The sequence below is a fragment of the Tamandua tetradactyla genome, chromosome 4 (genome assembly GCF_023851605.1).
Source record: "Tamandua tetradactyla isolate mTamTet1 chromosome 4, mTamTet1.pri, whole genome shotgun sequence".
Taxonomy (NCBI): domain Eukaryota; kingdom Metazoa; phylum Chordata; class Mammalia; order Pilosa; family Myrmecophagidae; genus Tamandua; species Tamandua tetradactyla.
The window spans coordinates 59,463,260-59,478,672 of NC_135330.1; the positions used below are offsets into that span (position 1 = coordinate 59,463,260).

General features: G+C 36.6%; 1 protein-coding gene and 1 pseudogene across 2 annotated transcripts in view; both read left to right on the plus strand.

Moving 5' to 3' along the window:
* Window positions 1-15,413, plus strand: part of PPP1R12B (protein phosphatase 1 regulatory subunit 12B) — a 323,111-nt gene that overhangs the window by 41,236 nt on the left and 266,462 nt on the right. The gene's annotated exons all lie outside the window — the stretch shown is intronic.
* Window positions 6,133-10,131, plus strand: LOC143678988 (ubiquitin-ribosomal protein eL40 fusion protein pseudogene; annotated as a pseudogene).

Genomic DNA, 15,413 nt, shown 5'->3' on the forward strand with positions numbered 1-15,413 from the left:
ACTTTCATAGCTAGAGGAGAGAGGCCAATGTGTGACTTCAAAGCTTCAAAGAACAGGTTGATTCTTTTGTTAGAGGTGACTTGGTCACCTTCACTTAAAGTCAGACATTTCACTTAAATGTCTGACTTTAAGTGGTTAAAGTTGGTGACTTTAAGTGAAGCCAGTGCTCATTTACCATTCTGAACATCCTAGGGCCCTTAAGAATTATGCTAAATCTACTCTGCCTGTGCTCTGTATATAAATGGAACAACAAAGCCTAGATGCCAACACATCTGTTTACAATGTTGTCTACTGAATATTTTAAGTCTATTTTTGTAACCTACTCCTCAGAAAAAAAGATTCCTTTCAAAATATTACTGCTCATTGACAGTACACCTGGTAATCCAAGAGCTCTGATGGAGAGGTACAATGAGATTATTATTGTTTGCATGCCTGCTAACACAACACCACTCTGCAGCCCGTGGATCTAAGAGTCATTTTGACTTTCAGGTCTTATTATTTAAAAAAAATACATTTTGTAAGGCTACAGCTACCATAGATAAGTGATTCCTCTGATGAATCTGGGCAAAGTAAATCAAAAACCTTCGGGAAAAGATTCACCATTCTAGATGTGATTCATGGAAAGAGGTCAAAATATCAACATTAACAGGAATTTGGAAGAAGTTGACTGTAATCCTCAGGGATGACTTTGAGAAGTTCAAGACTTCAGTGGAAGAAGTAACCACAGATGTGGATTTAGCAAGAAAACTAGAATTAAAAGTGGAGCCTGAGATTTGACTGCTGCAATCTCATGGCAAAACTTTAATTGGTGAAGAGTTTCTTCTTTTGGATGAGCAAAGAAAGTGGTTTCTTGAAATGAAATCTACTTTGGTGAAGTTGCTGGGAAAATTGTTGAAATAACAAGAAAGACTTTAGAATATTGTATCAATTTAGTTGGTGAAACAGTAGCAGAGTTGGAGAGGAGAGAATTCAATTCTGAAAGAAGTTCTGTGGGTAAAATGTTATCAAACAGCATCTCATGCTACTGAGAAATCTTTCATGAAAGGAGAAGTCAGTCAATGTGGCAGACTTCATCATAGTCTTATTTTAAGAAATTACCACAACCACCCCAACCTTCATCAACAACCACCCTGATGAGTCAGTAACCACCAACATTGAAGCAAGAGACTTCACCAGCAAAAAGCTTACTACTCTCTGAAGGCTCAGATACTAGTTAACATTTTTTAGCAATAAAGTATTTTTAAATTTAGGTATGTACTGTTTTAAACATTTTTTATTGTGAACTGTAACATATGTACAAAAAAGTGGTAAATTTCAAAGTACATTTTAACAAATAGTTATTTAAAAAGTTTGAATGTATAGTATGGTTACAGTTCCACACAATTTCATGTATTTCCTTCTAGCTGCTCTAAGACTGGAGACTAAAAAGAAATATCAAGATAATGATTCAGTAGTCATACTCATTTCTTAAATTTTATCTTCTCTATTATAACTCCTACTTCTCCTTTGCTCCGTCTCCCAATCTTTAGGGATATTTGCATAATGACCATTCTAACTTCTTCATGTTGAAAGGGTATTGACATTATGGGATAGGGGATGCAAGTGGTTGATGCTCTTGGGGAAACTGGTAATTCTGGGATTCAGGGCTTATCTGGCCTAGGAATCATCTGGAGGTTATAGGTTTCTGAAAAATAAACTTAGTGAAACTTTATTTCGTTCTCCGATAGAGCCCTGGGCATTCTTTAGGGTTTACAGGGATACTTTTGGTTGGGGCTTGGCATACCATGACAATTAGCAATATCTAGCTGAAGCTTGTATAAGAGTAACCTCCAGAATAGCCTCTTGACTCTATTTTGAAATCTCTTAGATACTGAAACCTTATTTTGTTACATGCCTTTTCTCCCAGAAGAAATAGGCATTTTTGGTCCCAAGGTGCCAGGACCAGGCTCATCTCTGTGAGTCATATCCCACATTGCCAGGGATACTTACACCCTGAACATCATGTCCCATATAGGGGGGAGGGTAATGATTTTCCTTGCAGAGTTTCGCTTAGAGAGAGACGCCACATCTGAGCAACAAAAGAGGTTCTCTCGAAGTTACTTTTAAGCATAATTATAGGTAGGTTTAGCTTCTTTATTATAGTAATAAGTTTCATAAGAGCAAGCCTCAAGATCAAAGGCTTGGTCTTTTAACTTGGGAGTCTCTAATGTTTGAGAGAGTATCAGGGATTTCCTGGGTGGGAGAGTTTAATAGTTCCATATTTTTTCTCTAGTATTTTAGGGTGTATATTGTTTTTTTAGACATAATGCTATTGCATACTTAATAGACTACAGTATAGCATAAACATAACTTTTATGTGCATTGGGAAACTAAAAAATTTGTGACTCATCTTATAGCAATATTAGCTTTATTGCACTGGTCTGGAACCAAATCCACAATATCTGCGAGTATGCCTATACAGACCTCCTATACTCCTCTGTCCCCCTACATTTATGTAGTTCTTGTCACAAATTACATGTTTATATATTATGAATCTAAAACTACTGATTTCTCATTACATTTTATGCATCTACCTTTTTAGGTCCTTTAGGAAATATATAGTGAAGTTATAAACCAAAAATACAATAATACTGGCATTAATATTTACCTGTGTGTTACCATCACCAGAGATCTTTATTTCTCCTTGTGGCTTCAATCTTTTGTCTATTGTCCTTGCCTTTCAACTTACAGAACTCTCTTTAACATCTCTTTGGGCTGGTCAAGTGGTGATAAGCTCCCTTAGCTTTTTTTTTTTTTTAATTTTATGGTTTTAATGTTACTTTCTTTTTTGACTTTTTTCCTTTTTTTGTGAAAAATAACATATATACAAAAAAGCAGTTTCAAAGCATAGCACTACAATTAGTTATAGAAAATATTTCAGAGTTTGACATGTGTTACAGTTCACAATTTTAGGTTTTTACTTCTAGTTGCACTAAGATATTGGAGACTAAAAGAGGTATCAATTTAATGATTCAGCATTCATATTAATTTGTTAACTCCTATCTTTTCTGTATAACTCCACCATCACCTTTGGTCTTTCTATCTCTCTCTTTAATAGTGTTTGGGCTATGGCCATTCTAACTTTTTCATATTGGAAGGGGCTGTCAGTAATATGGGGTAGGGATGGAACTTGCTGATGTTCTGGAGAGGCTGGGCCGTCTAGGTTTCAGAATTTATCTGGATCAGGGATCCATTTGCAGGTTGTAATTTTCTGGACAGTTACACTAGTGCATGGAACCCTTGTGGAATCTTATATATTGCCCTAGGTGTTCTTTAGGATTGGCTAGAATGGTTTGGCAGGTTATGATGGGTAGCAAGGTCTATCTGAAGCTTACATAAGGGCAACCTCCAGAGTAGCTTCTTGACTCTATTTGAACTCTCTCTGCCACTGAGACTTTATTAGTTACACTTCTTTTCCTCCTTTTGGTCAGGATGGAATTGTTGATCCCATGGTGCCAGGGCTGGATTCATTCCTGTTTTTTTTTTTTTTTATATTATTATTTTTTAAATTTATTTATTAATTAAAAAAAATTTAACAAACCAAATATAACATTAACATAGATAATCAGTAATTCACAATATCATCACCTAGTTGCATATTCATCATTTCTTAGAACATTTGCATCCATTCAGAAAAAGAAATAAAAAGGCAATAGAAAAAGAAATAAAACAAAGACAGAAAAAAAAAAGATTATACCTACCATACCCCTTACCCCTCGCTTTCACTGATCACTAGCATTTCAAACTAAATTTATTTTAACATCTGTTCCCCCTATTATTTATTTTTATTCCATATGTTCTACTCATTTGTTGACAAGGTAGATAAAAGGAGCATCAGACACAAGGTTTTCACAATCACACAGTCACATCTTGAAAGCTATATCATTATCCAGTCATCCTCAAGAAACATGGCTACTGGGACACAGCTCTGCATTTTCAGGCAGTTCCCTGCTCCCTTAACTTTTGCTTATCTGGGAATGTCTTTCTCTCTCCCTCATTTATTTTTACTTTTTTTTGTTGTGAAATATATATACAAAGCAAAGAAAGAAAAAATCAGTCATTTTCAAAGCACTCTTCAACAAGTTGTTACAAGACAAATCCCAGAGTTTGTTATGGGGTACAATACTATTATCTCAGATTTTTCCTTCTAGCCTCTCTAGAACATTTCTGTCCCTCATTTTTTTTGGCATGGACAGGCTTTGGGATTTGAACCCGGGTCTCTGGCATGGCAGTTGAGAATGCTGCCACTGAGCCACTGTTGTACTGCCCTTTCCCTCATTTTTTTTTTACTTCTCCCTAATTTTTTGTTTGTTTGTTTTTGGCATGGACAAGCTCCCAGAACCGAACCCAGGTCTCTGGCATGGCAGGCGAGAATTCTGCCACTGAGATACTGTTGTCCTCTCCCTCTTTTTTTGGGGGGGTGTGTGTGTGTGCATGGTCTGGGAATTGAATTTGAGTCTCCCGCATGGAAGGTGGGCATTCTAACCACTGAACTACCTCCTCTCCCTCATTTTTGAAAGACAATTTTGCCAGATATAGAATTCATGGGTGGCATTTTTTTTTCTTTCAAAACTATCTGATTTCTCTGTGGTTGCATCTCAGTGGCTGAAAATCAAATAATAATGCAGATTTTTGCCACATATACATTTCTGGTCACCACATTCAAACAGGCTATTACTTATGTTTCCCTAGTCAATTCACTCTTCCTTTCTCTTAAATGATCTTTTCATATTTCTCTGTTCTCAACTTTCTAACTACCCTACTTTCTCCCTTTTTCTCAGCAGATTATATCATCTGTTACTATTTCATTTCTCATTTCACAGCCCCTTTTGATCTGTCTTTTATCTCCATCATCACATCAAAAAAAAAAAAAAAAACCAGAAAAAAGCCTTCTATTGACTCTGAAGTATGATAGTTGGTGTAATAAAGTGGTTCATGCAATTGCCTCTGGAGATAGACTGATTGGGCTTGAATGTTGACTTCTTGAGTTTTAACCAAATGACTTTGGTCAAATTATCTATTCTTTTTGAAATGAAAATAATAATAGTATCCATCTTAAAATCTTGTTAGGAGAATTAAATAAATTAATATAGTGCTTATAGCCTATAGGAAGTACTCAGTAAACATTAGCTGGTATTATTATTCCTGCTGCTACCTCCATTACTACAGTAATTACTGCTTTTTCACAGATAAGATAGAAAACATAGAAATTAAATGGGAATTTCTCTAACTTTTTACCTCTAAACAATTCTACACGTGTCTGAAGCATTCCCTTTATCTTCTCCCCTACTGTAGTGGGCAGAACTGTTATTCCTATCTGAGATTAATCCTTATCTTTGTTTTACAATCCTCCTTAGAAACCTTATGCTAGCCCATCTTTCTCTTCATCTTCCCTTTCATTTGGATCCTTCCAAATGTCATTAAACATGCTTGGATCTCTTCTATCTTAAAATAACAAAATTCCTTTGGCTCCTTGCCACCTTCCAGTTATCACCCTGTCTTTTTCTTCCTTTTCATAGCCGTAGTTTTCAAAACATGTCAATGCTTTCATTTCCCCTCATACTTTGTTTTTTTCTTTTTTTAGAGTTTTTTTGTTTGTTTATTTCCCAACAGGTTTTTTTTTTTTTTTTTTTTTTTTTTTGCATGGATAGGCACTGGGAATCGAACCCGGGTCTCTGGCATGGCAGGCAAGAATTCTGCCTGCTGAGCCACCGTGGCCCTCCCTTCCTTTTTTTCTTATCTCACCTCTGTCCTCATTGCTACACACAACGCTTCTTGCTAAGATCACCAAAGATCTTCAGATGGCTCATTCTTGGCTCTCAGTTACACCAACACTTCCTCCTTCTTGAAACTATGACTTCCATGACTATGACTTCTTGTTTTTTTTCTCTTCTGGTCATACCTTCTGTGCTTGCTCAACCTCTTCTACATGGTTTTCAAATGCTAGAATTTCTCAAAGCTTGATACTAGACTCTTTTTTCATTTTCTTCCCATCCATTATTCACAAGCCCAACTTCAACTAGTACTCAGAAAATACTGACTATTATTATCATTATTATTCTTCACCAAGCTTTCCTTTTCTTAAAGGACTTTTGGGAAGACCCATAGAAATATGTGTAAAAATTTTTTTTTGACAAATAGGTTGGCATATAATTTATTTATATTTTATTATTTCATGGAAATTTATCTGGCTCAAAAATACATCAAAACCCAACCCTTTTAGTAAAGTTTATTACAATAATATATTGTTGGAAGAAAAAGTATTGTTGGGCTCTTCAGCGAGGTGACCGGGAAGGTCAGTGAGAGTGGATTTATGGCAAATGCAGAGGTGCAGGTCTTCGTGAAGACGGTGACTGGCAAGACCATAACCTTTGAAGTTGAGTCCCATGACACCACTGAGAATGTCAAAGCCAAATTCCAGGACAAGGAGGGCCTGACAAGCAGTGTCTTATTTTTGTTGGCAGACAGCTAGAGGATGACTGCACTCTCTCAGACTATAGCATCCAGAATGAGTCCGCCCTGCACCTGGTGCTTTATCTCTGGGGTGGCAGCACCAAGCCTTCCGTCTGCCAGCTCACCCAGAAGTATAACTGTGACAAAAGGATCTGTTGTAAGTGTTGCACTCACCTGTACCCCTCTGCTGTCAGCTGGAACAAGAAGTGTGAGCACACCAATAATCTGTGTCCCAAGAAGGAAAATTAAAGACCTTTCTTTATGGCTCCTCAGCCTCACGAAGGGCAGCCGGCTTTTTGAGCTGCATGGTCCTGAGACCTCAAAAAGGTTTCCCTTTCATTAACAGTAGAGTAAAAGAATAAAATGATGTTGGTGTGGAAACGGTATACCTAGAGTTATTATCTTATGAATTACCAATCAAATTTGAGAGTGTCTCAGTTCGGCAGTGTTCAGGTATTATATGTGAAGCCATTTCTAGGCACTGAATAATGTGATAACAATAATGACGAGTGACACCGACAAAAATGCAGCATAGACCTAACAGAAAATATTTTCTATATGTTTTCAGCATAGACCTAATAGAAAATATCTTCTATGTTTTCTGCTCCTTAACTTGTTTTTCATTTTTAACTTTTTACTGTATAGCATAACATATATGCAAAGCAAAGAAACAAAAAAGCAGTAGTTTTCAAAGTACTCTTCAACAAATAGTTACAGGACAGACCCCAGAGTTTGTCATGGGCTACCATACAAACCTCTCAGATTTTTCCTTCTAGCTGCTCCAGAATATAGGAGGCAAGAGGGTTTAAATATTTTTTTTATCAACACAATCGACTTTTTTGGTGAAAAATAACATATATACAAAAGTTTATAGATTTCAAAGCACAGCACCACAGTTACCTGTAGAACATATTTGAGAGTTTGACATGGGTTACAATTCCACAATTTTAAGTTTTTACTTCTGGATGCTCTAAAATATTGGAGACTAAAAGAGAAATCAGTTTAATGATTCAGCATTCATAGTCATTTGTTAAATCGTATCTTCTCTGTATAACTCCACCATCACCTTTGATCTTTCCATCCCTCTCTGTAGGGGTGTTTGGGCTATGGCAATTCTTAATTTTTGATATTGGAAGGGTCTGTCACTAATTTGGGGTAGGGAGATGGAACTATCCTGTGTTCTGGAGAGGCTGGGCTAGATTTCAGGACTTATCTGGACCAGGGACCCAGCTGGAGATTGTAGGTTTCTGGAAAATTACTCTAGTGCATGAAACACTTGTGGAATCTTATATATTGCCCTAGGTGTTCTTTAGGATTGGCTGGAATGGTCCTGGTTGGGGGTTGGCAGGTTATGATAGGTAGCAGGGTCTAACTGAAGCTTGCATAAGAGCAACCTCCAGAGTAGCTTCTCGACTCTATTTGAACTCTCTCTGCCACAGATACTTCATTAATTACACTTCATTTCCCTCTTTTGGTCAGAATGGAATTGCTGATCCCACAGTACCAGGTCTAGAGTCATCTTCCATGTTGCCAGGGAGACTTTCAGCCCTGGATGTCATGTTGCACCTAGTGGGGAGGGCAATGCTTTCACTTGCAGAGTTGGGCGTAGAGAGAGTGTGCTCCTTAAATTTTGCAGATGCTCATTGCGTGTGTTCTTGTGCACTGAAAGAGGAAAATAGTTCTCTGAATAGATAGAAAAGTCTTAGCCAGTGTGTTAAAACAAAACAAAACACATATACATACACATTAAAACAGATAAACAAAAAAAAACCCCCGCAAAAACAAAGACAAACCAACTTTGATTTGATTATTTCCACAGCAGCCAGCTGGGCTTTTTATGAATGTGTTATTAACCTAGAAAATGAGAAGTTCCTATTTCATCCTCACTGTTCTGTTATGGTTGCCTGGTAGATTATCTGAGTCTTCACTGGGCCTTCTTCATAGTTGTTAAAGCATTTGACTGATTCTGATAATATTTAAGTTGCTTTTTGGGAAATGATAATTATTTAATCTTTAGGGAGTTTGAAATCTCTTCTAAACTGTTCCCCCTCTTCTAACAGTCTTTCCCCAAATAGCTTTGAGTTTTTAGGAGGCATTGTGCCAGGCATGCTGGTTAGCCGAGTATTAGCAGACACAAGGAACCTTCTGTTAGAGAGAATGTTGTGTCTGGCTCAGTATCAATTGGGTGCCGTATCATAGCTTGCCTGGCAGAGGTCTAAGCAGGGGGGCAGAACATCATTGCCCGCTAAAAAAGTGGCAAGCTGAGAGTAGCAAGCATGGTACTTTGGGTTGCCCAGGTAACTCTGTTTTAGTTAGGATCCTAAGTGACTGGCAAAACACATATCCATCAGTGGCCTTAGTGAAGCATTTAAAAAAAATTTTTTTGATACAACAATGTACAAGCACATACATTCTTAATGTACAAACATTCAATACATGGTGTACAATCAGCGCTCACAATAGATCATGTAGTTTTATATTCATACCACGATCATTTTTTAGAATATTTGTATCACTCCAGAAAAAGAGATAAAAAGGAAAAACTCATATAAACCATCCCTTTACCCCTCCCTCTCATTGACCACTAATATTTCCATCTACCCAATATGTATATTTTTTTATTTTAACATTTGTTCCCCGTGTTATTTATTTATTTTTAATCCATATGTTTTACTCTTCTGTCCATACCATAGACAAAAGGAGCATCAGACACAAGGTTTTCACAATCACAGAGTGATGCCCCAATAAATTTTGTGAAAGCTATTTCATTATGCAATCATCTTCATGAAACATGGCTACTGGAACACATCTCACAGTTTCAGGCACTTCCCTCTAGCCTAATACACCTTAACCTAAAAAGGGGATATCTATATAATGTGTAAGAATAACCTCCAGGATAGCCTCTCAGCTCTGTTTGAAATCTCTCAGCCACTGACAATTTATTTTGTCTCATTTTGCTCTTCCCCCTTTTGATCAAGAAAGTTTTCTTAATCCCTTGATGCTGAGTCCCTGCTTATTCTAGGATTTCTGTCCCACGTTGCCAGAGAGGTTTACGCCTCTGGGAGTTATGCCCCATGTTTAGAGGGGGAGAGCGGTGAGCCTGCTTGCAGTATTGGCTGAGAGAGAGATAGGCCGTATCTGAGCAACAAAAGGGTTTTTCTCGGGGTGACTCTTAGGCCTCATTTTAAGTAGGCTTAGTCTATTATCAGCGCCTTAAGTAGGCAGGGATGAGTTTCAAGATTGAGGGCTTGGCTTATTGATTTGGTTGTCCCCACTGTTTGCGAGAATATCAGAAACTCTCCAAATGAGGAAGTTGAATTTTCCCCCTTTCTCGCCATTCTCCCAACTGGACTTCGCGAATACTTTTTTATTCACTGTTTAAATCACTGGGATTTATTGGGGCATCACACTGGACAAATCTACACAATTTTATGCCCTTTTCAAGGTTCCATGTACTTATGGTGTTCAATTAAACTCTCCATATAAGTTATGTTAGGAAATGCACTAGTCAAAATATAAATTTTGTACCAAATAAACATTTTTTGTTTTAGTCTCACACATAAGTTAAAGTTTGAAAACATGAATAACCACCTATTTTCAACAACCTGCAATATTTTTTTAATCAATTTTAAAATACCAAAAAACCCCAAACAAACACAAACATTCGTAATTTTTTATCATTCCATTCTACATATATAATCAGTAATTCACAATATCATCACACAGTTGCATATTCATCATCATTATTGTTTCTCGGAACATTTGCATCTATTCAGAAAAAGAAATAAAAAGAAAACAGAAAAAAATTCATATATGCCATACCCTCCACCCTTCCCCCTCACCAATCACCAGCATTTCACTCTAAATTTATTTTAACATTTATTCCCCCTATTATTCATCTTTAATCCATATATTTTACTCCTCTGCTGATAAGGTAGGTAAAAGAAGCATCAGACACAAGGTTCTCACAATCACACAGTCACATTGTGAAAGCTTTATCATTACACTATCATCTTAAAGAAACAGGGCTACTGGAACACAGCTCCACATTTTCAGGCAGTTCCCTCCAGCCTCTCCACTACATGTTGACTAACAAGGTGATAACTATTTAATGTGTAAGAATAACCTCTAGGATAACCTCTCGACTCTGTTTGGAATCTCTCAGCCATTGACACTTATTTTGTCTCATTTCACTCTTATCCCTTTTGGTCGAAAAGTTTTTCTCAATCCCCTGATGCTGACCCTCAGCTCGTTCTAGGGTTTTTCTCAATCCGTTGATGCTGAGTCCCAGCTCATTCCAGGATTTCTGTCCCACGTCGCCAGGAAGTTCCACACCCCTGGGAGTCACATCCCATGTAGATAGGGGGAGGGTGGTGAGTTTGCTTGTTGTGTTGGCTGGAGAGAGAGGCCATATCTGAGCAACAAAAGAGAAACATCCTGTGCTATTGACATTCCTTTTTTCTTCCTCATGCAAAAACTTTTTAAAATTTGTACATTTAGTTACTATCATTGTACACTCTAGGCATTCCTAGATTATATCATCTCAGTCTTTATCATCTATCTTTCCTTCTGGTTTCATTTGTGTCCCCAGCCCTCCTCCCTATATCATTCTCACATTCAACTTTAGTTGCTGTACTAACATTTTTGTGCTACAATTAGGAAGTATTGTGCTATCCATTTCTGAATTTTTATAGTTAGTCCTGTTGTATGATCTGTATCCCTTCAGCTCCAGTTATCCAATTTCTGCCATGTTTCTATCTTCTGATGGCCTCTGTTCTTAACTGAAATTTTCCAAGCTCATTCAGTAATGTTAGTTCATATCAGTGAGACCATATAATATTTGTCCTTTTGTTTCTGGCTAATCTCACCCAGCCTGATATCCTCAAGATCCATCCATGTTGTGACATGCTTCATGACTTTATTCTGTCTTACAGATGTGCAATATTCCATCATATGTGTATACCACAGCTTGTTTAGCCACTTGTCTGTTGATGGACATTTGGGTTGATTCCATCTCTTGGCAATTGTAAATATTTCTGCTATAAACATTGGTGTACAAATGTCTGTGTCCTTCCTCTCATGTCTTCTGAGAAGATACCTGACAATGGTATTGCTGGATCATATGGCAGTTCTCTACTTAGCTTCCTGAGGAACGACCAAACTGCCTTCCACAGCAGTTGTACCATTTTACATTCCCACGAACAGTGGATAAGTGAGCCATTTTCTCCACTTCCTCTCCAGCACTTGGCATTTTCTGTTTTATTGATAATGGCCATTCTGGTGGGTGTAAGGTGATATCTCATTGTGGTTTTGATTTACATTTCCCTAATAACCAGGGAAGTTGAGCATCTTTTCATGTGCCTTCTAGCCATTTATATTTCCTCTTCTGAGAAGTGTCTGTTCTTTTGCCCATTTTGTAATTGGGTTGTCTGTCTTTTTCTTGTTGAGTTGAACCATCTCTTTATACTGAATACTAGACCTTTTTCTGATACAGCATTTCCAGATATTGTCTCCCATTGTGTAGGCTGTCTTTTTACTTTCTTGACAGAGTTCTTCGATGCACAAAAGTGTTTAATTTTGAGGAGTTCCCATTTCTTTCTTTCTTTCTTCAATGCTCATGCTTTGGGTTTAAGGTCTAGGAAACTGCTTCCTATTATAAGATTTATAAGATATTTCCCTACATTTTCTTCTGAAAGTTTTATGGTCTTAGATCTAATGTTTAGATCTTTGATCCATTTTGAGTTAATTTTTGTATAGGGTATGAAATATGGATCCTCTTTCATTCTTTTGCATGTGAACATCCAGTTCTCCAAGCACCATTTATTGGAGAGACTTTCTGTCCCAGGTGCATTGGCTTGACTGCCTTATCAAAGATCAATTGACATAGATGAGAGGGTCTATATCTGAACACTCTATTCAATTCCATTGGTCAGTATATCTGTCTTTATGCCAGTATCATATTGTTTTGACCACTGTAGCTTTGTAATATGCCTTAAAATCAGGTAGCATGAAACTTCCAAATTCATTTTTCTTTCTCAGGATATTTGTAGCTTTTTGGGGCACCCTGCCCTTCCAGATAAATTTGGTTATTGGTTTTTCTGTTTCTGAAAAGTAAGGTTTTGGGATTTTAATTGGTATTGCACTGAATCTGTAAATCCATTTAGGAAGAACTGTCATCTTAACTATATTTAGTCTTCCAATCCATGAACACAGTGTGTCCTTCCATTTATTTAGGTCTTCTGTGATTTCTTTTAGCAATTTCTTATAGTTTTCTTTGTATAGGCTTTTTGTTTATTTAGTTAAATTTATTCCTAAATATTTTATTCTTTTGGTTGCAATTGTAAATGGAATTTTTTCTTGATTTCCCCCTCAGATTGTTCATTACTAGTGTATAGAAAGACTACAGAGTTTTGATTGTTGATCTTGTAACCTGTCACTTTACTGTACTCATTTATTAGCTCTAGTTGTTTTGTTGTGGATTTTTCAGGGTTTTCGACATATAGTGTCTTATCATCTGCAAACAGTGAGAGTTTTACTTCTTCCTTTCCAGTTTTGATGCGTTGTATTTCTTTTTCTTGTCTAATGCTTTGGCTAGAACTTCCAACACAATGTTGAATAACAGTTGTGACAGTGGACATCCTTGTCTTGTTCCTGATCTTAGGGGAAAAGTTTACAGTTTGTCCCTGTTGAGGATGATGTTAACTGTGGGTTTTTTATATTCCCTTTATCATGTTGAGGAAGTTCCCTTCTGTTCTTATCCCTTGAAGTGTTTTCAACAAGAAAGGATGTTGAATTTTTGTCAGATGCCTTTTCTGCATCAATCGAGATGATCATGTGGTTTTACTGCTTTGATTTGTTGATATGGTATATTACATTAATTGATTTTCCTATGTTGAACCATCTTTGCATACCTGGGGTGAATCCTACTAGGTTATGGTGTATAATTCTTTTAATGTGCCGCTGGATTCAATTAGCAAGAATTTTGTTGAGGATTTTTGCATCTATATTCATAAGAAGAATGGTCTGTAATTTTCTTTTCTTGTAATATCTTTGTCTGGCTTTGGTATGAGGGTGATGTTGGCTTCATAGAATGAGTTAGGTAACCTTCCCTCCTCATCAGTTTTTTTTTAAGAGTTTGAGCAGGACTTGTACTGATTCTTTCCTAAACATTTCTAGAATTCACATGTGAAGCCATCTGGTCCTGGACTTTTCTTTTTTGGGGAGCTTCTTAATGACTAATTCAATTTCTTTACTTGTGATTGGTTTGTTGAGGTCGTCTGTTTCTTCTCGAGTCAATGTTGGTTGTTCATGCCTTTCTAGGAAGTTGTCCATTTCATCTACATTGTCTGGTTTATCAACATAAAGTTGTTCATAGTGTCCTCTTATTACCTCCTTTATTTCTGCAGGGTCAGTAGTTATGTCTCCTCTTCCATTTCTGATTTTGTTTATTTACATCCTCTCTCTTCTTCTTTTTCATCAACCTTGCTAAGGATCCATCAGTCTTACTGATTTTCTCATAGAACCAACTTTTGGTTTTGTTGATTTTCTCGATTGTTTTCATGTTGTCAATTTCATTTACTTCAGCTCTAATTTTCATTATTTCTTTCCCTTTGCTTGCTTTGGAGTCAGTTTGCTGTCCTTTCTCTAGTTTTTCCAAGTGGAAGTTAATTCCTCGATTTTTGCTCTTTCTTCTTTTTTGATATAGGTGTTTAGGGCAATAAATTTCCCTCTTAGCATTGCTTTTGCTACATCCCATAAATTTTGATAAGTTGTGTTTTCATTTTTATTTGCCTCAAGATATTTACTGATTTCTCTTGTAATTTCTTGACCCACTGGTTGTTTAAGAGTATGTTGTTGAACCTCCATATATTTCTGAATTTTCTGGCACTCTGCCTATTACTGATTTCCAACTTCATTTCTTTATGATCTGAGAAAGTGTTTTGTATGATTTCAGTGTTTTTAAATTTATTGTGACTTGCTTTGTGACCCAGCATATGGTCTATCCTTGAGAATGATCCATAAGCACTTGAGAAAAAGGTGTATCCTGCTGTTGTGGGGTGTAATATTCTATAATTGTCTGTTAAGTCTACCTCATTTATTATATTATTCAAATTCTGTTTCTTTATTGATCCTCTGTCTAGATGTTCTGTCCATTGATGAGAGTGGGGAATTGAAGTCTCCAACTATTGCAGTAGTTGTGTCTATTTCTCTTTTTAGTGTTTTCCTCATGTATTTTGGAGCACTCTGGCTCGGTGCATAAATATTTATGATTGTCATGTCTTCTTGTTGAATTGTTTCTTTTATTAATAGTGTCCTTCTTTGTCTCTTCTAGTTGTTTTACATTTGAAGTCTAATTTGTTGGATATTAGTATAACTAGTCCTGCTCTTTTCTAATTGCTTGTGTGAAATATCTTTTCCCAACCTTTCACTTTTATCCTGTGTTTATCCTTGAGTCTAAGATGTGTCTCCTGTAAACAGCATATAGATGGGTCTTGTTTTTTAATCCATTCTGCCAGTCTATGCCTTTTGATTGGGGAGTTTAATCCATTAACATTTAGTGCTATTTTGTAAGGGCAATACTTTCTTCTGCCATTTTGCCTTTTGGATTTTATATGTCATATCTAAATTTTCTTTTTTTTAGCTTTACTGATAGTCTTCATTTCTACACTCTTCTGCTGTCTTTTTCTATCTGTCTCTAGTGCTCCATTTAGTATTTCTTGCAGAGCCGGTCTCTTGATCACAAATTCTCTCAGTGATTTTTTTTGTCTGAAAATGTTTTAATTTCCCCATCATTTTTGAAGGACAGTTTTGCTGGATATAGAATTCTTGTTTGGCAGTTTTTCTCTTTGAGTAACTTAAATATATCATACCACTCTTCTCGTGTCTATGGTTTCTGCTGAGAAATCTGTGCATAGTCTTAT